General features: G+C 34.5%; 1 long non-coding RNA gene across 3 annotated transcripts in view; it reads left to right on the top strand.

Moving 5' to 3' along the window:
- Positions 1 to 4,634: 4,634 nt before the first annotated feature.
- Positions 4,635 to 22,817, top strand: part of LOC309636369 — a 48,183-nt gene continuing 30,000 nt past the window's right edge. The window contains exons 1-2 of one of the 3 annotated variants that reach the window (XR_014249993.1): positions 4,635 to 5,591; positions 9,865 to 9,968. This is a non-coding gene — a long non-coding RNA (uncharacterized lncRNA). Of the gene's footprint in view, positions 5,592 to 9,737; positions 9,969 to 11,538; positions 12,090 to 22,817 lie in introns of those variants that run through there. The other 2 variants (XR_014249994.1, XR_014249995.1) reach the window with 2 other exon arrangements.

Genomic DNA, 22,817 nt, shown 5'->3' with positions numbered 1-22,817 from the left:
AAGAATAAGAAGATGTTTCCTTGCTTTCTTGTGTCATTTGTACCTTGACATTTATAGATGAATATACAGACTTGTGAGTTGTCTTTTGAGGGGATATGTTTCTTATTTAAAATTGAGTGAGACATAGGACCTAAAAGACTGAAATTTATCACAGGTTTATAGGATGCTCCCTACCCTCCACATCTTAGCACCACCACAATAGGGCTTTAGTAATGTAATACTGGATTCCAACTAAAAGAGCTGGGGTGTGTAGACTCTGCTTAATCAGGCATTCTTAGGGAAATCCGAAGACAATTGGGGAGACAAAAACAGGAAACAGAGTAAAGCGAAACCTCTAAACCTATAGGTAGAACAAGCATTTAAAGACAGACCAACTTCTATTACCTCATTATGTCTAACTAAGCCTGCAAGTGTTTGAGAAACCTTCACACTACATTTCCATCTGTTGCCATAGTCTCATCCAATAGTGTGAGAGATCACGTGTACTGAGCAGTCTCTTCACTTTCACACATGGGTTAAACCCTAGTCTGATTCTCTTTGCCATGGAAGAGTGCTTGCTGATAAAACACATTTCCCTCAGATCAAGTAACTAGAGCAACACACTCAATCCCATAACAATCACAAATGACAGTTAGAAAAATATTTTCTGCTGCTGCCTCTGCCAGCCACTTTTGTGAACAAGTGTCATGGCTTACAAAACCCATAATAAAGAAAACAACAAAGGCAGTTAGATAGAAGAATCTGAGAGAAGTTTTAGAAAAATATGAAATTGCAAAAAAGAAGTGAAGAACAAAGGACAGGGTAAATATTTGAGTAAATAGAAGTGAAACCATGATAATATTTTCTTGTAGGGATTAAACGTATATACAGAATTAGAGTTACAGCCCCAAAAGGCAGGAGACAAATAAAGGGAGTTAAAAAGTGCTAAGGTCTATGCATTTTTAAAGAAGTGGCAAAAGCGCCTATTTATTAAACTAAAATAAGTATGCTGTATTATGATGATCACTAAGCAAAGATTGAAGTATGTATAATAACATTATAGGAAAATAAGAATAGCACAAAAACAAAGCAGAACAAAACCATTGGTCTGTCCAAAAGGTTAAGCAAATTGAAAAAAAATGGTAGATTTAAACTTAAATATATCAGTAACTACATTTAAAGAAAATGCATTAAGTACCATTAAAGCACAAAGGCTGTCATTGAGATTTTTAAAAATCTTATTATTATTCTCCTTAGAAGAGTCAGAACTGTAATATATAATGCAAAAAGCGTGAAAGTAAAGAGGTGGAAGAATGTTATACTATACAAATATTGACAAAAACCAGCCTGGTGTTGCTAAACTAATATCAGATAAAGCAGACTATAAGTCAATAAATATTAGTAGACATAGGAGGAGTATATCATTAAAAAAAAAAGGTTAAATCCACTATGAAGCGTTATAACTTTGCATTTGCACTAATAACATAGCCTCAAATTACATAAGGCAAACATGACAAAAACTGAAGGAAACAGATAAATACACATTCATAGTAAAAAATTGTAAGAGAATTTTCTCAGTTACTCATGAACCATGTAGATAAAAATCACCAAGTGTTTGGAAGCTTAAACAATTTGATTAACAAATGGCCTTGCTGACCTGTAAGAATACTGCCCCCAAGATCTTATTCTGGCTCTTAAATAAGTTTCAATAAAAGTCCAAAGATGGAAATCATGGTCCCTGGCCATGATACAACCCAACTTATCAGTAAAACCAACAAATGAAAAAAAGAAGGAAGGAAAGAAGGAAGGATCCCCAAATTTGTAAATTAAACAAGTGCTAAGTAGCCTGTAATTCAGGAAGAAATCACAGTGCAAATTAGAAAATAATTTGAATTGAATAAAAATGATAATAATATTAATTATTAATAACAAAGTATATTAAAACACATGAAATATTGTTAAAGCCATGTTCAGAGGAAAATAAGTAACTTTAAATTTATACTTTAGAAAAGGAGAAAGATTGAAAATCTGTGTATGCCTCTTAGGAATCTAGAAAACAGCAGCAAATTAATTCCAAAGAAAATAGCAAGAGGAAATTTTAAAAGTAAAAGTAGAAACTGAGATGTAAAACAAATAAATAAGAGAAAATCAACAAAGCTTACTACTGTCAATTTAAAAACATTAATAGAAGTGAAAATACCCTAAACAGGGCTGATCAAATCAAAGGAAAGAAGGCATAAACTATCAATAACAGGAATGGAAAATGGAAATAACTTCAGATCCTATGTACATCAAAAAGATATGGAGAGGATGTTTTTAATAGCATTGTGCAAAAGAATTTTAAAAAGTAGATAGAAAGGGAAAATACCTTGAGAAAGACAACATTCCACAACTGACTCAGGGATTCAAGGAAAAACAAAAAATTCTGTCTCTATTAAAGAGATTAGATTAATAAGAATTTTCAAATTAAGAAAACTTCAAAACTGAGTTTCCCCAGTTAGTTTTATCAAACATTTAAGAAAGAATAATACCAATGTTAAAAAGAAATTCTTCCAGAGAATAGGAAAAATAATAGTTTTTAACTATTTTATATAAGGACAGCATCATCTTCAATACCACATCTTACAAGGACTAAAGAAAGAAAATTATATTCTGATCTATCTCATAAACATAGATGCAATATTAACATTTAAATCCAGTGACACATAAAAATAATCATTACATCAAGGCCAGTGTTGAACTTAATATAGGAATAAAAATTAGTTTTAAATTTAACAGTTAATCACTGTACCACATTAAAAGGGAAAAAACGTATTAATCATCTCAATAGATATTGAAAAAGCATTCAGCACAAGTCAACTCCCATATATTGTTTATAAAAGCAATACATTCTTATCAAAGTACGAATAAAGTGGATGGACTTAATCTAATAAAGGAATGTCTACAAAAAACGTATGACAAACTACATACTTAGTGAATTACTGAAAAATTTCCACTGAGATTAGGAATGAAATAAGAATATTCATTATTATCATTTCAATTAATATGTACTAGATTTACTAGGCAGTGCAGAAAGGAGGATAAAAAGAGCATAATTATTGAAAAGTTTTTAGGTAGGTAATTGCTATAATTGTATTGTCCTTTGACCAAAACTGATCTAGGAGTCACACTATTTTTTTTTTTTTTTTTTTTTTATAAATTTATTTATTTATTTATTTGTGGATGTGTTGGGTCTTAGTTTCTGTGCAAGGGCTTTCTCCAGTTGCGGCGAGCGGGGCCCACTCTTCATCGCGGTGCACGGGCCTTTCACTGTCGCGGCCTCTCTTGTTGCGGAGCACAGGCTCCAGACGCGCAGGCTCAGTAGTTGTGGCTCACGGGCCTAGCCGCTCCGCGGCATGTGGGATCTTCCCGGACCGGGGCACGAACCCGTGTCCCCTGCATTGGCAGGCGGATTTCTAACCACTGCGCCACCAGGGAAGCCCAAGTCACACTATTTTTAACATCCTTTCATATATGTCCTTAACTATTATAACATTTTCAGTGATTTATACCTTTTTTCAATATGAAGCAATCTATTATAAATAACATTTCTATCTGGAATTTGGAATGTGATTTGAAGTGTGTCAGGGTTGAAGGGAAGAGGGGAAAAAAGTAGTAGGTAATTCTGAGTCCCTGTTTAGTACGGTCATTAGACCACTTTCATTGTTATTTTATGTATTTGTTCCCCTTTTTATCTGTTCATCATTATTTTAATGTTTCCTTTCAATTAATTAATTTGTCTTATATTTATTGATTGATAAAGTTTTCTTTCTTCATCTTAAGTCCTGTTAAAAAATAATCTGAATTAATAAATTATGAAATTCTCTTCTAATTATCTGTATTGTTCCAGAACAGACTTTTCAGCATTTGTTTAGGCATAAATACTTGTCTTACCAGATTATTTTTACTCACCATTTGCTATTTATTGTTTTTCTTTTTTGAATCCCTCATCCTGACTCTTTTGTTTTTCTTCCCATTTGGCTGGAGTATTTCCTCAAATAATGTTTTCAGAAATAACACTTGAGTTACATAATTTTGAATCTTGCTAGTTTTATAATATTTTATTATTATCATGTTTTTAAATTATGGAGACATGATATCTTTTTTTTAATTGAAATATAGTTGATTTACAGTGTTGTGTTAATTACTGCTATACAGCAAAGTGACTCAGTTATACATATATATACATTCTTTTTCATATTCTTTTCCGTTATGGCTTATCACAGGATATTGAATATAGTTCCCTGTACTATACAGTAGGACCTTGTTGTTTATCCATCCTATATATACCAGTTTGCATCTGCTAATCCCAAACTCCTACCCCACCTCCCCCTTGGCAACCACCAGTCTATTCTCTATGTCCATGATTCATTTTCTGTTTCATGGATAGGTTCGTTTGTGTCATATTTTAGATTCCACATATAAGTGATATTATACGGTATTTGTCTTTCTCTGTCTGACTTACTTCACTTAGTATGATAATCTCTAGGTCCATCCATGTTGCTACAGATGGCATTATTTCATTCTTTTTTATGGCTGAGTAATATTCCATTGTGTATATATATGTACCACATCTTCTTTATCCATTCATCTGTCGATGAACATTTATATATATGTACCACATCTTCTTTATCCATTCATCTGTCGATGAACATTTAGGTTGCTTCCATATCTTGGCTATTGTGAATAGTGCTGCTTTGAACATTGGGGTGCATGAATCTTTTTGAATTATGGTTTTCTCCAGATAGATGCCCAGGAGTGGGATTGCTGGATCATATGGTAATTCTATTTTTAGTTTTCTGAGGAAACTCCATACTGTTTTCCACAGTGGCTGTACCAACTTACATTCCTACCAACAGTGTAAGAGGGTTACCTTTTCTCCATACCCTCTCCAGCATTCGTTATTTGTAGACTTTTTAATCATGGCCATTCTGACTGGTGCGAGGTGCTAACTCATTGCAGTTTTGACTTGCATTTCTCTAATAATTAGCAGTGTTGAGCATCTTTTCATGTGCTTATTGGCCATCTGTATTTCTTCTTTGGAGAAATATCTCCTTAGAAGACATGATATCTTTTAAACAGAAACCTGTGAACTTCACTTTATATTATTTCCTCGTTTGACATTGAAGCCAAGAAGTCCTCCACTCTGTCAGGTTTGCACAACACTGCTTCCATCACTCTCAACTTTATATTGAAACTTGTTAGATATCATCTTTCACTGTGGAATTCAGATCACATCAAAATATGTTGTTTTTTTTTTTAATTTTATTTATGTATTTATTTATTTATGGCTGTGTTGGGTCTTCGTTTCTGTGCGAGGGCTTTCTCTAGTTGCGGCAAGTGGGGGCCACTCTTCATCGCGGTGCGCGGGCCTCTCACCATCGCGGCCTCTCTTGTTGCGGGGCACAGGCTCCAGACGCGCAGGCTCAGCAATTGTGGCTCACAGGCCTAGTCGCTCCGCGGCGTGTGGGATCTTCCCAGACCAGGGCTCGAACCCGTGTCCCCTGCATTGGCAGGCAGATTCTCAACCACTGTGCCACCAGGGAAGCCCCCAAAATATGTTTGATGTCAAGGTATGTACCTTCTTTCAATTTGGCGCCTTTGGTTGATGTTAATGAGGTTTTTGAATTTAAAGAATCAGTATTTTCTTACACACAATAAACCTAAGTGTTTTCATTTTCTTATATTTTCATCGTAAGTCCTATTCTTTATTAGTTTTTGTTTTATACATATTGTATTTTCTATGTTATCTATCATAATTTCCAACTTTTATTTTGCTCTATATTCAAAATAGTTCTTCATATTGATTTTCTAATCAATTAATGTGATTTTTAGCAGTGATGCCCCTGTTATCCAGTGCTTCCACTGAGTTGACTTTTAAGTGTTCTTTTTACTTACCTTAAACAAGTTTTTCTTTACTCTGTTTCCTTTTCCTAGCAGCTTATTTTTATCATATGCATATAATATCCTCTAAAATCTCATTGAAATTAGGGAATAAAATTATTATGTTGGTTTTTTTTGCATTTACTATGATATGGTGAAGCTCATTTTATTTGATTGCTCAATTTGATTCTTTAAATTGTTGTTTCTCTTCAACTTTCTTTTTCTCCGTGAGGCAGAAATGGCTCTTGGGTTGACAGACAACGACCTGCATTTTACTCAACACATGAGCTGTACCAGTTGCTACTCCTGGGTAGTCTGTGAGGAGGATTTTGTTAAAATCACCAAATTCCTGTGACTTACTCACTGGCTTGGCTTTTGCTTCCACCCTTGTTGGATGGAACTTGGTGCAACTGTTAATGGGAATTAGGGAAGGAGATTTGGGGGAGGCTGAGTGTGTACTAAAATTTCACTACTGAGAAGAGTGACTTTCTTCAGTTTTGGGGGGGCACTCTGCAGTTACCTGGGGAATGCTTCCTTCTCTGTCTTGCCCTGACATTCAGTTAAGGAAATGATTGAGCACTCATTTCTTGTCTTCTTATTGGGAGGTTAGAATCAAATGATGCTTAGGGACAAAGCAGCATATCCTGTCTTAGTTTCAGTCTCTCTGGCTCTGAACTGGGGGGGGATTTGTCCATGGTCATCCTGAGTAAAACTCTTCACTTACTTCTAGGTAACTTCCTTTTTGCCATCATGGAGTTGCTCATTATTCAGTTTGTTTAGCACTCGCCTCCACCATATATTCCAGAATTTTCTAAAATATTCTGATGTTTACTGTTCTGCTACTCCTAGATTCTTTTAATTTGTTCAACTAGTTCAAGGGTATTCTACAGATTTTAGTTAGTTAGTTCAATGGTTAGTTCAATGGAAAGGATAGAGTATAAACCTGTGGGCTCAGAGTTATTCTGAAACCAGAAAAATGATAAATGATATGTCTAGTGAATTGTTTCACACAGTGCATCCAAGAGCAAAGCATCTGAGACAGTGAAAATATATTGTCTGACTTACATTTCTAACAATTGTTCATTTGGGGATATGTAAGTACACTAAAGCCTGTGTAAAAAGCAAGCTTATTATACTTGTTTAAAAATGTATTATATGATCTAGTTAAAATTGCAATTATTCTAGATAAGTTTAACTATTTTCAAAATAAAATAAAGTTACTTTGGCCTGTTAAGAGAACCGAAGACAGATTATAGCAAACTTAAGCATTACTGAGAAGGACAAAGATTTGCAAATGCAGTTTATATTTTAGAATGAATGAAGGACCAGAGACTTGAATTTACTGTAACCACTAGCAAGTGAGTGGTTACTATAATAACAGAGACAAACTGATCCAGATTGAGAGAAAAATATTTGGAGCTAGACCAATCAAAAGGAAGGATGTTTCTGTGCACTGTTTCCTGCCATCTTATGTTCCCACTCTAAGAAGAAAAATCTTGGAGGACATGTTCCAGGTATCAGGAAGATGACATGAGTAAAAAGTTTGCACTGGTATTTCCAAAGGTTTTCAGAAAACTATTCTAAATATAAGTATTAGCTAAGATGTCATGGAAAACACTTCACGAAAGACTTGAAGTCTACCATAAAGTTAGGTAACACCTCCATCTTACTCAATGTTATATATCAACTATACTTCAGTAAAGCTGTTGGGGGGAGAGGTGGGGAATACAGTGCTTCTTGACTTAAAAAAAGACTTGACGTCTACAGAGGTCTGTGTAGAAGGTAAAAGATTCTGACCAAAGGCCCAGGAATAGAAACATGCTGAGGGTTCCAGTTCTTGAGTAGCCACATTAAGGAGAGGTTCTTTATTACCGACATCACTCAGGCCTCAGATATTTGTACCTACATCACTAGTGGAAAAGGACAGTGAAGTGAGTTTGTTGACAGAGTTTGCTCATGTATATTATTCATACCAATAAAATCTTATTTCTAATATACTAGAGAATAGTAATTCCCAGTTTATGGATATATGGACCGTATCAAGTAATTGTGTGTAGTTTATAAATCCACCTGTGTATTAACAATAGTCTTAGAGCAAATCAGTAACATTTCTCACATACATATGAAGAAATTTTGAAGATATATAGATGTGATTAATAAAATATATTTAAATGTTAGTGAATTTCAAGTAGTTTTATAGGAATATGTCATATATTGATACTCAAAATATAACAGTATTATGAGTACAGAGGGACGGATGACATTTATAGTTTATAAAAGCATGTGAAGCAGAGAGCCAGTTTTCTTTACTTGTTTGTTCAGTTACAGTAACTAATGATGAGTAAGACATGTCACTTTTTGTCCAGAATCCTTTTTATATTGTAACAGCAATGGATTTGCAAACCTATTATATATATTTTACTTTCTCAAAGAGTGCTGAACATAGGAAGTAAAATTGCCATTCCTCACGTGTAGCACATCTATTGCCATACCTAATACCATCGTCATAATTCAAATCTCTAGTCAATCACACCTCTCTTTCCCACTGAGACCATATCCAGCCCACATCCTTTCCAGTGAGCCTGCCTTGACATTTTTGTATCTAAGTTAATACCTAATACAGGGTCAATAAATACTCACTTGAATGAAGAAATAAATGGTTAAATAATAGTCCATTGTGTATACACTACATTGCCTTTATCCATTTATCCATCAGTGGACACTTACGTAGCTTTCATGTCTTGTCTATTGTGAAAAATGCTGCAGTGAACATGGAGGTGCAGATTTCTCTTCAAGATAGTGATTTCATTTCATTTGGATGTACATCCAGAAGTGGAATTACTGAATCATATGGTAGTTCTATTTTTTTAAATTTTTTGAGGAACCTCCATAGTGTTTCCCATAGTGGCTTTACTAATTCACATTCCCCCAACAGTGCAGAGTTCCTTTTTTTCCATATCCTTGTCAGCATGTGTTATTTCTTGTTTATTTGTTTTGTTTTGTTTTTTTGGTAATAGCCATTCTAATGAGTGTGAAGTGATATCTCACTGTGCTTTTTATTTGCATTTCCCTGATGATTAGTGATGTTGAGCACCTTTTCATGTACTTGTTGGCCAAGACATACAGGTTGCTTGCCCATTCTTTCATTGGATTCTTTTGCTGTCAAGTTGTGTGAATTCTTTGTACATTTTGGATATTAAACACTTTCAGTTACATGGTTTACAAATATTTTCTCCCATTCCATAGGTTGCCTTTTCATTTTGTTGATTGTTTCTTTTGTTGTGCAGAGCCTTTTAGTTTAACTCATCTTGTACTCTCCATAATCACAGGCGTATTTCAATAGGCATCAGGACTGCAGTCTCACAATCCTGACCCAGGAAATATAATTTAGAATTAACTTCCTTCCAAATTAAGACATTCCTCTGATGAGCTGCCCAGTGGAATAAAGTTACATTCTCTGACAGTCCTTAGCCCCACCCAGCTGATCTTTTGTACAGAGATATGTGAATGAGACCTTCTAATACCAAGCTACTAAAAGCATCTCTCTGCTGCCTTGGCTATGTCTTCACTTAGCTCATTTTACTTTCTATCGCAGCCTCTCTGAGATGGGTTTAGGGCTGCTATCATTTAAAGGCAACAAGATATCTTCAAGAAAAACAACTGTAAAATCCATCCATCCTATTGACGTCAGTTGCTTAGGAAAGGAGTGAATACAGAAAACTTCTTAGAGAGTCAGCTCTGTATGTTTTATCTCTTTTAGATTTCCAAGTGAAAATAATTATTGGAAAGCCTGGGGTTGTTACTGATTATAAAACTGATTTTCCCCCTCCTATGATTTTTAAAACTTCAGTAGTTTGAACTATTTGAATCAAAGTTTAAACTTTGATTCAGATAGCTCTTTAAGAATTTTGCAATGTCAGCTGTGAAGTTTGAACTGGATTATGTTTCTCCTGAATGCTTCAGACATGAGCATGCTTCCAGCCCAGATTTTACTTTAACCTGCTTGACTGAACTTTCTGGTGATTCTAGTCAATTGGAACTTCAGCACTCGAATTCTGTCCCTGTTGGTAAGCTAAACTTTAGATTGATATTTTTGAGTATCTTAACTTACATCTGTACTTTTTAAATGTCAGATGTATAAAAAATAAATCTTGATGTCATTTACTTTGCAGTGGTATAGCTGATGCCAATTTGTTTCTTGAGTTATTTTTTCCTGAACTATATAAATAAATTTTTATAAAAAAGAACAGAGGGTTTGCCAATAGAATGAAGTATCAGAAAACACATTCAATGAAGTAAAAAAAAAAATGTTAATAGTGAAGTAGATTTTGTTTGTCTGAACACTCAAGCCTATCAAGGCTTAGTTTTGTTTGGGATGACTGATGAAATCAGGGATTTTATCCATAAACTGCAAAAAAAAAAAAAGTCCTGCCATCTTTCATTCCTCTCTTTTATTTCTGTTTCCTTTTACATAATTATATAAAGGATAATACATGTTTTACTTTCTCATTAAGAGCAAGATAATATTCCTTTTAGTTATGTTATTTTATAACTTGGACTCTGTGTTAGCTGACAGTGTTGATAGAATTCAAGGCGAAGAATTTCTTTTTTGATACCTTTGGGTTTTACTTATTCAGAATCTCAGTTTTCCTTCTTGCTCTGCAATTTTGAGGAAATAATGCTATACACTAATAGTTTGCATTCATCAAAAATTTCTGAGAGTCTGGGTTTTAATGAGATGTCAATAATTGTGCTTTGTAGAAAAATTTTGTATAATAAATAAATAATACTTAAATGTTTTCTAAAGGAAATTTCCATTATGATTTAGATGATCATCTTTACTCTTAAAAAAGGCAGTGTAATATGAATGTAAAAGTTAAGCAAAGCCTTCATAGCTTTGGATGTTACTGGACATTAATCTTTGTCCAGTGAAAAATATTTGTAGAAATAATAAATTCCATTTGGCAACCAGAGGATTCTTCCAAGAGAATTTGGCACATTTATTTATTTTGAGGTGTTTAAAAAGAATTTTTATGTGACTCCCAACCAATCACTGATTTTTTTGTTCGTAGATTCTTTTGTCTTGTATGACTTGTTTTACAGTATAGGCAGTTCTACAATCAGGAGATATAACAATCTTTTGTAAATTTTCTTTCAACTGTAAGAAAAGAGATCTCCATGCTATTGTTTTTTTAATCTTAAATTGAGAGTCTTCCTGGGTGTTGAACCTACAACTTCATAAAGTGAAAAAGTCAGTTCTTTACAAATAAACATAGGAAACCTGGACAGGAAGATAAAATTTATAAAGTGTTTGCCAGTTCAGTTATTTTATCTTCTAGTCATCTCTGTCACAGCACATCTATTCCAATAGATTGAATTGTTGTCTTTATGTAGTTGACCTGCACATCTATAGCTTAGGTATAAACCCAGAGCCTGGAAGACACTTCCTCATTGATATCCTGGCAGTGCCTCAAATTCAACACAACTAAGCAAAACTTCCTAAAAACACCTCCTCCTTCTTACATCCTTTTTTCTGTCAATAACCCCTTAGCATATATTGCAGTATAAAGCTTGTGTTTATTTGTATGCATGTTAGTTTAATATTTGTCTTCTCCGCCTCTTTGACCACCACTGTAGCCCCAGTACTCAATAGGGTGCCTGGCAATAAAAGGTTATTTTTGCCTTGACTCCCTGACTGCCTGCCTAAGGGACTGAAAGATTGGCCCTCTTCATTCCCCCTAGTGCATGCACCTGTGTGGACTTCTAACTGATCTCACCTCCAGGTTCTCCATAGCAAGCCTCTTGCCCATTGACAGCCACGTAGTCCTGTGTAAGTACAAGTCTGACCTATTTCCACTTTTGTTTACAATTTCTATAATTCTCTGTGACCTAGGTTATAAACCTGGTGCTCTAGGATCTAAATCTATTTTTTCCAAAACTTTTCCAGCCTCATATAACCTACACGTATCCTACAAGAATGACTTACACTTTCAATCAGTGTGCATATTATTCTTTCAAAATAATTTCCAATAATTCTTTCTCCCTGCCTCTATTAAGATCTCACTGAGATAAAATACTGTTTTATTCCCAAATACCTATGGTTAACTCTCTGTATAAAGGAGTTTTTCCTGTTGCTAAACTTCTACAAAATGTTTGTTCTATGTGTTAAATGCTCACATTCTTTTTTTTTTTTTGTAAATACATATGCTCATGGCTCCTCTCCTGTTAAATTATGTTTCTTAAGGGTAATTGCCATTTCACAATTGTTTGTGTCTGTGCATGATACACATGCAATAAATATGATTCCGTGAATTACCAATTAGTACAGTATAGTTTATCTTTTAATGAATTTTCTGTCATAGGTAGTATTTACTTAAATCAAATTATACATGTATTTTAACAGCCAAAATATTATGTGGAAATTATTACACAATTTGTTACCTGATGATAACAGGTACCTGGGATTTGTTTTTCATTTGGAACTTTTATGGAGCATTGAGCGTTCTGGAATCTGTTTTGTATGCTAGATCTTTTTGCCCTATTTCTAATATAATCAAATTGTATCCTTTCATTCAAAATATATTAATTGAATATTCATGATTTAGAGTTAGTGCTTGGATGTCTATATGAAAATGAAAATAAGGTGATAGTAGAAGTAGGGAAAGAGCTGTGTCCTTTTAATCTCAGTGGTGTGACAGTATGTTTTTAACATGCATACGCACATACTCCTAGCATGGGAAAATAAAGTATAAGAGATGAATGTTAGTCCATAGAAAGTTGAACAGGTCTGCCTAAAAAGAAATATGTTCCATTGTCAGCAAAAGCGGTATTTATACCTTTCACTTATTTAATACCTTGATGATAACTCATACCTACAGAATTTCAGTAGTTCTCACAAGACATCTATGAGGTAGATTTCATTCATCTTAAACTCTATTCCCTAGAAGAAAAATTCAAATTTCGGAGAAGTAATTTAATTGGACCAAAGTCACATACATATAGTGAGAATGTGCGTGTGTGTGTGTGTGTGAGTGCGTGTGTGTGAGAGTGTGTGTGAGTGAGTGTGTGTGTGAGTGCATGTGTGTGAGTGCGTGTGTGTGAGAGTGTGAGTGCGTGTGTGTGTGTGAGTGCGTGTGTGTGAGAGTGTGTGTGTGTTGGGGAGGTGGCACAGACAGAGTGACGCTGAAGAGCTCTTAATCTGTTTTCTGTCTGTAAGTTTAGTGTTCTTTTTTCCTGCTTAACACAACTTGGAAATTAAGTTTAAAAAAGTCACGTGGGGGAAAAATGCTTTGTTGTGTTCCAGAAATGGATTTAATCAGTAATCAGTAATGAGGATATAAATTTCCTGTCCGCACTCTGGAATGTGCTTTAAATGACTTGTAAGCCGGTGAGCATTTCATCATGGCCATCGTGGTCATCATCCCCTTTGTGGTATTAATGACAAGCACATATATATCATTTCCTGTGTATCAGGCAGTGCTCTAATTGTTTTCTATCTATAATGTTTATATTTATATATAAATATAGGTTTATATCTGACATACTTTGGTAAATATATATATACACATATTTACATATTTAATTTCTCACGTTCAGCCCTGTGGAGAGTTAGGTAACATTATTATTTCCATGTCACACTACTAGCCAAATCAACAAGTATTTCCTCGACCTTAAGAAATCTGTAGTGGAGCAATGGATCATTCCCTGCTGTGAGATCAGTGGTACACGTTTGACACATGGGCCATCATGAACAATAAGAAACTAATTATGTGTACATAAATACAGTGGTTACCACTGATTCATAGATATTTATAAAATCTACACATCTTTAATTTTCTGTGACAATCTGTTATGCATCTATAGTTCATAAAAACTTATTTAAACCTAATTATGTCTTTGATTTTCATGACTTTTTGTTGACTGGCTCTACTTGAAGTCTAGAGGCCCACAATTTAGGAAGCAGATCATTTGTTCATGTTATACTTACTATAATAGAGCAGAAAGAAGACATGACTATTCCTGACTGAAGCAAACCTGAATGCAATTTTAAAAGATTTCTTCTCCCCTTGTCTAGCGTCTGCTTCTATGGATGTCTAATTCTCAATTAGACTGACTTACTGCTCTGTCTTTACATCTGTTTTTTCTGTATCCTTGATGCTTCTGAATGCCTGCTTTTTGTTTGTTTGTTTGTTTTTGCCAGCTCCTCAGGGTCTCCTACCTATTTCTATTTTTCATGAATTGTTTTTCTAGTTCCAAATTAACCTATTGCTACATGATGCGGATGTGACATTCCTTTAGAATTTAAGTACCTCAATACAATTAGATAATAACCTCTTTACATAAAATCTTACATTATTAAAAAAAAAAGTTGTGTCAGTTATCCCAATTATATGAAAACAAGCCAGTACCAGTAAACATCCAATTGAAACAATGGGCTGCATACTGAAACAGTATAGATATAATTCACATAAGTACTGATATAAATACTTCACAGTGGTGGTAAGTATGCAGTGCTAATTCCGAAGAATTCAAGATCATTTGGTCCTTCATCTGTTATTCCTTCCAAAACAGGTATGTCCCACTGGTAGTCTTATAACTTCCAGTGTGATAAAGTAACATTTCAATCAATGTGATCCATAATTCACTTAGCCAATAGCATAATCTTTAAAAAAAATTTTCAGTGGTTGAAAAGCTTTTGGCCATAATAGATAGTATAACATTTTTCTAGAGTTTCAGACAATACAGTCTATCATATTCAAGAATGTATGTGATTAAGTTTCTTAATTTCATTTAATCTAGAATTGCATGTTTATTAGACCCTAGAATGCTTTAACATAGAACATTTCCTAGCATTCTGCAAGGTTTGCTTTGGAGATTTGGTGTTAAAGAATAAATTATATAACTAATGAAGTAATGGGAGAACTCTAATAAAAAAACCGGATAGGGTCCCACTCAGTCACCAACAAACTATGTCACCTTAGGCAAGGTTTTAACATCTCTCCTGGATGATTTTCCTAATCTACACAATGTCTAGAATAGATTAGTTGATCTTGAAGGCCACTGACAATTGTAAAAAAGCTTAATGAAAACAATTAGAATTAGAACATTTCCAATGGGCATCATTAAGCTTGGTAAAGCCAATAATATAAAGATGGGCAAAGACAAAATATCTGTTTACATGTAAGTTATAACAATAATAATGAGTGTCAACGTATGCAAAGAACTTCATAATTTACAGAGCTCTTTTACATTTGATTTTTCGACCACTCTGTATATCAAATCATTTTATTACTCCCATTTTTACACATAAAGAAACTGCATATCTAACAGTGATATTTTACAGTGAAATTTTAGTAAGTGACAAACCAAGAACTTAGATCCAGACTTTCTCCAATTCCAAACGTTATTGCCACTATACTACTACAAGTATGAGTACCACTATTGCTGCTACGATTATAACGAAAAGTAACAAAAACGACAGTATTTACTATGTTAATTGCATACCAAACACTTCTAATCTCATTTTACTCTCCCAATACTGTTGTGAAGCATGGAGAAATTAAACAGTATTATAATCACTCATCATATTTCAAATATAGATTTATAGATCACTAACTTACAGACTAATTTGCTATTTTCAATTCAGAATGGTTGAGCTGATATCTTTGTAAGGAAAAAAAAACATTTACAAGTCACTTGATAAGCTAGGAAAGACTACTTGGCCTATTGAAAAGTAACTGTTATGCTGATTTTAAATAATGACTCTATTCATTTCAAATGTGTTCTATATATTTGGTGAGGCCCTTGCAGAATCTTTTAATCATTTTTTTTTCTGTTTAAATTAGGAAGCTTATTCAATTCAAATGATTTCTAGTAAACGAATCCTAACTTTTGACCAGCTATCATTAAATACTAGACGTTGACATGATTGCTATATTTTTTAAAATTGCCTTTGAGTTATTTCCATAAGAGACTTGCCTCCTTCTCTAAATTCTTATTTTTAAGAAATCCAAACATCTTAGCAAGGTGCTGGTGTACTATGGATTTACAATAACATTTTGAGGCAAATAAGCATCCTCTCTGTTTTCTTTTGTTTATAGCTGAAAATTAACTTGAAATGATTTATTCAGAGTCATACAGCTACTTATTACCAAAAATGAAGATGAGAAGCTGGGTCTCATGGTTCCTTGTCTATTGCATTTCACACTATTAAAGTAACTATCTTCCCTCAACGGTTTCTTAGTATCATGTCTCCCTGATACCAGATGAAAATAAATCTACTCCACTGAAGTATAACTGAGTCATAAGACAATAAACTATTGTACTTTCCTTAGAATAACAGATTTTTAAGGTCTCATACGATCCCAAACAAATGCTATATTTTCCAAAAAGTGTTACAACATTCAGTAGTAGTCAGAGGAGTAAACCTAAACCCATTATAAATATTACATAATATCCCCGTCAAACTACATGATCACACACACGCACACACACACACACACATTCAGTCACTGCACTTTTTAGAGAATTTGACTCTTGTTATCTTTCCGGATATGTTCTAGAACCCAGAAATGACTGACCACTCTGCTGAAATTCTAGTTGTGCGAAGGTCAGCATAAAAACAAGCTTTTCATCGTCATGGGTGGTTTGGGGTTTTATGAGGTGGGCTTTGCAATGGTTATTTCTTTGTCTCAAAAAATGAAGAGCATGACTACTAAGGATATGCAAGGAAATCCAAAGAATAGGCTCTGTGTTCCCTGACCTTGGGGTAGAGGATGAACATCCAACTAATTGCAGCCCAGAAGACTATCTCTGATCAAAAATTAGAAGACAGGCTACTACGTAAAAAGATTTTTGTTCAGTTAGAAGTATATAATTAGAGATCCTAACTTCTTGAGATGCTTAGAATTATGACCAGTTGCCACATGACTAGTTATAGTTATGGTGTTACCATCATCAACTGTTCGTGTTTATTAGATGTCTACTCTGTGCCCAACTCTCTGCCAGTCTCTGTGAGAAATGTAAAGTATTTGGAAGGTCCAGTGCCTGCTCTAAATTGTACTCTCTAAATCTAGTTATGAAAAAGATCCATGTGTGATTGAAATAGGTGACTATCTCATCCTGCCAGTGTCATTCAGGGCAGAAACATATCAACTGGGAGGACAGTGCTTTTAGAGAGGTAGTTCTTAAAGCCAGAGTGTAGCCCACAGAGCACTTGAATTAGAATCACCAGAATACTTGGAATCCATGAAGATTCTAGGATCCCATCCCAGTTTACATGTGAACTCTGGATATAATCCAGAAATCTAGATTTTAGACATTTCTCACATTATGACCGTATACACAGAGGTTGAGAACTGATGTTTGTGTCGGGGGTCACGACAGGTTCATTGGCAAGGGCTCCTTACAGCGATCACTGTGTTATGGCATTTTTTCCCGATTATTTCCGATCGTAGCAATTTGCAATCAACTATAACTCTTTTGTCAGTAACTTGTTTAATGGCTGTTGATCCATTTATATACTTGCCAGAGTGTCTTCCTATTTTTCTTACATCTACATATCACCCTCAGATAAATTCAGATTCAATCCCTTCTAAAAAGCCCTTCTTCTCATCCCTTATATAAAACATTTTCTCTGTATTGGATGCCCATAATACGTATTTATGTGGCACTGATATCAGTGTAGAATGTTTATTTTTTGCATTTAATCTTGCATTTAAATGTTTTAGCTATTAGATATTGGGTGTAGCTTTCAATGTAATTTTATCAAATAGAGAATAAGCTCCCACAAGATAAGAGATATGTTGTACTTCTTTTCCCTCAAGAGGAACCAACAGAGAGCTCTATGAACAGAAGGAGCTGCATTACTTGTTCCTAATATGACTTTACAAAGATGGACCAGTTGATAGAAATCTTCACTTCCTTTGTGGATTTTTTAATATAACTCTGATCTCTTAATGGCTCTGCCGAGGGGCCTTCAACTCGTTCTGTCTCAAGAAGAGCAATCTAGGTTCATATAATATGCATACTTTGGCTGCCCTGGTAAAAGGGAAAGTTAATGCTAATATGATGTTGTAAAACGAAATAACCCCAACAACCATCATTTCACTAAATGCCTGCTGAAAGTATTCTACTAAGAATTGAGTACATCTATTATAATTCAAAATAATGAATTAAAAAGTGGTCTTTCTGATAACATACAAGGAGTGCTTATGTGGCCATTGCATTACTGCCTAATAATTGGTGGAATTCCTAAAATATATAGAGCTAAAGATAGATGCAGGTATATAGATACCTCTCCTCAAATGTTTTCCGGTGTCATGTCTTCCTGATACCAGATGAAAAAAATTTACTTTTTTTTTTTTTTGGAATAAATCTCAGTACCTTGGCTTACCCAACACTTTATTAAAAAAAGAAAATTAAGGCTTGTGGTAAAATGTTTATGATAATATTCTCAGGTTGACATGATGATATATAACCATAATCTTCATTCATAAAGCTCTTTCTGGGAAACAATTGACAGAAACCTCTCTCTAAAGTAAGGGTTGTGTTCTCGTCTGAAGTATGGATTCAGGCATGCTACCAATAATTTATGACCAATTACAGAAAATGTACTTCACTGAAGCTTGCAAGTATTATCTCTTTACAATAGATTCAAGAATCTCTTGTAGTTAATCAATCTCACTTTAATTCCAATTTTTTTTTTCAAGTGGGAGATAAAGTAGTGGGGTACAGGTATACACTGTGACTTAATCAAATCCTGCATATATGAGTGCATTTCCATGTGTAAGGTAGAAACAAAATTGAAAATCACTGTCTTTAGTGATATAAGCAGGAGGATAGAGGTCAATGAATAGACTATTCTGGAAAGAAATTTGACATTATTTTTCAAATGGATTTCAAATCATGTATAGCTTTGATTCAGAAATTCAACTTCTAGGGATTTGTTTCAAATAAAATCAGGGATATACACAGAAATAATGGGACAAAAATGCTCAATGCAGTGTTGCTTTTAATAGAGATAAGAAGAAATAAGAGTCCAACAGTGTGGAATTCATTAAATAATTAAACTATAACATATCTCCCAAGAAGGAATGTTTTAGAGACTTGTAACATGGGTAGTAAAGAAAACGCTATTGGCAATGGAAAATACTCAGGGTATAACGCTAAATAAGGCGATAAAATTATATGTAGATATCTTATACAACTTTTGTGTAGATGTTTATAATTATATGAGATCTGTGCCAAAAAATACAAGAAAAACTATACCAAAATAGTAAAATCTGTTAGTCCTGAGGTATACGATCCCAGTGAAATTTACCTGTTGTTTTTTGCTACATTTTCCAAATTTCCTTGATTAATCATGTATTATTTTTAATCATGTAATATACATATATTAAAGGAGTATAACTTATGAAAAAATTAGAAGCAACTTACATGAAAATAGACATAGAAGAAGGTAAATTGTGCCAGAGTCCTTGACAAAATATAGGTTTCTTGATATTTGAGAATTTTCAGGTCTCCACTTGACTCTCACAGCATTTCCACGACCCTCTTTATCCCAGTCTCATCTTCAGACTGGGGCCATAGCATAGAAGCCCACATGAAAGTATTAGATACTCAGAAAACAATTGTTCAGGATGGTGAGAATAGTAATCTTTAGCACTATTTTTGCAGCCATTGTTCTCCTCAGCCCTGCAAATCCCTAACCCTATTTCCAACAAAACTCTTCCATATATAGAAATAGCTAGTACACGCACATAAATGGTCATTTATTATATCCAAGTAAAATTACAACTGTTACTTTTATGAGCTTCATTATGTTTAATTTCTCAGAAGAAGAAATCATTTTACAACCATTTAAGAAATAAGAGAATGCAGGGAAGACAAAGGCACCCAACAAACAGGTGCTCCATCTACTTTTTAAAGGCTGGAGTTAGCCGAAAGGAAAGAAAAGATACATAATGATAACTGTAAGCATCAAAAAGTCAGTGGGCATCAAAAAGCTAACTATAGGAGAGAAGAGAAAGGGACATGTATTAAAAACTATAACAACAGCAAAAGTATGGAAAGCAAGAGGAAGATAATTGTATAATGGAGAGAGAATTTTTTATGAATCAAGGTCTGTCTGTTTAAACACAAAGAGATTTGTTAGGAAGATATATTATAGCTCATAGAATCATTGCATCAGCTTTATAAATAGGCCTTAGGCTAAGTTTTCAGAAAAAAAATCATAGGACATGCTAGTGTCCACACAGGAAAAGAGAGACATAGCTGCTGCCAACTCCAAAGGCATGCTGCTTTTGCTGAGGTGACAAACTTTTACCTCTGCTCCAACCCCAGAACTACACAGAAAATCACCGAGTAAACAGGAAAAGGAAAGAGTGCTACCCCTCCAACCCAACCCAATGCCCTGATTGGTTTCTGACTAAATCACTGCTGAACCCCTAGCACTAGGGTGGGATGAACCCCACAAAGGACCCATTGCCTGAGAGTAGTCAGCGGGCAGATTCATCAAGAGACGGCCACTCTGGACTTGTTTCCTCATTTGAAAAACAAGGGACTTGGACCTCTTTCAAAGATACTTTAATTTTTTTCATAGGCATTTGATCAAAAAATAATAAGGATCTTTGTTGGGAGGGTCTACAAAGTCCTGCAAGTCACCATAAATTCAGAATGCTTCTTGCTTAATATAAATTTGCACACTGGAGAAACTCCTCATTGGCTTCTGATCTCCCAGCTTCCATGGTTATGTTCTCACCCATCGCTCTGCCTTTTCAAAACTCATTGTGCCGCATGACTCAGGGGTACTTTTCATCTATATCAAGAGCATTGGAGAAACCATTGCTTATCCCTTGAGTCAGCTGTGGTGGGTCCTGTTACTAATAGTGGCATTCTGCATATTTTTAGATGACCAATGAACTACCCGCATACTTCCCATGTTTGTATCTTACACATTCTCGCATTTCAGCTTTTGTTTTGCTTGTCCTTTGCTTTTTCTTGGTTTATAATTTGAGTTCTCAAACACTAAATATACTGGTTTATGGTCTCTGAAAATTCTATGCAGAAGGTTCTTGCTCCGGTTTATGAGTAGAAACTATAAACTACAATGATAATCTTAGATTTAATATTCTCATTTTCTACTTCTCGTAAGTAAATCCAAAAGTTGATGGCATTTATTTTTGTAATTTTCTGAGCTATACATGTAAACTGAACAGTGACTGGCTGGTATAGAAGTAGGAGCTGTCTACCTAGAAATGGAACTTATCACATAATCCCGTACCCGATGGAAATTTGAATTCTGATTCTTCATATAAAGCAATAGAGAGGTAGTTGCTTAGACCCTAGCATCAAGCTAAAGTTCAGAGGTTGCTCTGATACTTCTTAGTTATGTGACTTCAGAAAATTCAATGAATCTCTATGTGTTTCTATTCCCTCATATGTAATAAGGGTGTAACCTCACAGAGTAGTTAAGAATATTAAGTGAAATAATACCAAAAAAGCATTTAGCACAATGCCTATAACTAGTAAGTATCCAGAATATGATGACTGACCATGTTGTGGGGATTATAATCCACATGAGGCAAATAGCAGAATCTGTGTAGTGAAAACTGAGCTTCTCAGTTCAGGTACAGTTGTCCACAGGGATATATGAACGTGCAGAGAATTAACATCACAAATTTCGGGAGCATTTATTTTACTTGATAAGTAATCTTATTGAATTTTAATATTAAAAAAGGAGCATTTATTAGGAAGTGAATAAATACCTAGATTAATTTTTATAATAAAATGTTAGATTTCAAAGAAAATTCCTATGAGCCTAAAGATGTTTGTGGGCATTCACTTTTCTCTAACAAGAGAAATATTTCTAGAGGAAAGTTTGTGAGGCACTGGAAAGAAAACAAACCAAACAAAAAAGTATTGGCTGCATTAGAACCCTGGTTTCTGCTGGTTACTTGGGTGTTGATGCCCCATGACGACAGTGGATGCTCAGTGCTTTTGATGGGGTTGTAATTTGTCTTGGGTTCAGTGAGGCCATGTAAGTTTTAGCATTGACATCATTGCATTGACATGAGACAGTGTTCTCTTCTCAGAATATCATGGGCTTTCAGAAGCAGTTGGGAATTTTACTTTATTTAAAATGAGAGTGGGAAAGGGAAACTTGAACTTTTTTTCTGTGCTAGATATTAAACTTGCCTATTTTGTTCCCACTCTAGATAAAAGTAGCCAAAAGAAAGTCTTCCCTGTGTTCATCTTTAAGAGGTAATCTAGCTTTTGCAACAACATGGATGGACCTGCAGAGTATTATGCTTAGTGAAATAAGTGATACAGAGAAAGACAAATACTGTATGTCATCATCACTTATGGTGGAATCTAAAACATAAAACAAACTAGTGAATATAACAAAAAAGGAACAGACTCACAGATATAAAGAACAAACTGGTGTTTACCAGTGGGGAGAGGGAAGGGAGAGGGACAAAATGGGGGTAGGGGATTAAGAGGTACAAACTACTACGTGTAAAATAAATAAGCTATAAGCATATTTGTACAGCACAGCAAATATTAGCCAGTGTTTTATAATAACTATAAATGGAGTATAATCTTTAAAAATTGTGAATCACTATGTTGTACATCTGAAACATACTACATTGTTCATCAACTATACCTCAATAAATTAAAAAATCCAGCTAGGTGATCTGACTTTTAGAAATGAGATGTCTTTTCTCAACATTGAATAATGCACTAAACAAGAGGCAGAGATATTCGGGACGTTTATGCGTTATCTGGATTAACTTGACTAAATTGTACTTGGAGTTGGGAAGAGCTAGATTTATAAGCTTCTCTTATGTGAGAATATGCGTGTGGGGCCAAGAGAGCACGTGTAGCTTGTCTAAGATCACACAAATAGTTAGATA

This window comes from Balaenoptera physalus (genome assembly GCF_965194825.1).
Source record: "Balaenoptera physalus genome assembly, chromosome: 10".
Taxonomy (NCBI): domain Eukaryota; kingdom Metazoa; phylum Chordata; class Mammalia; order Artiodactyla; family Balaenopteridae; genus Balaenoptera; species Balaenoptera physalus.
This window is presented reverse-complemented; position numbering and strand designations above follow the sequence as displayed.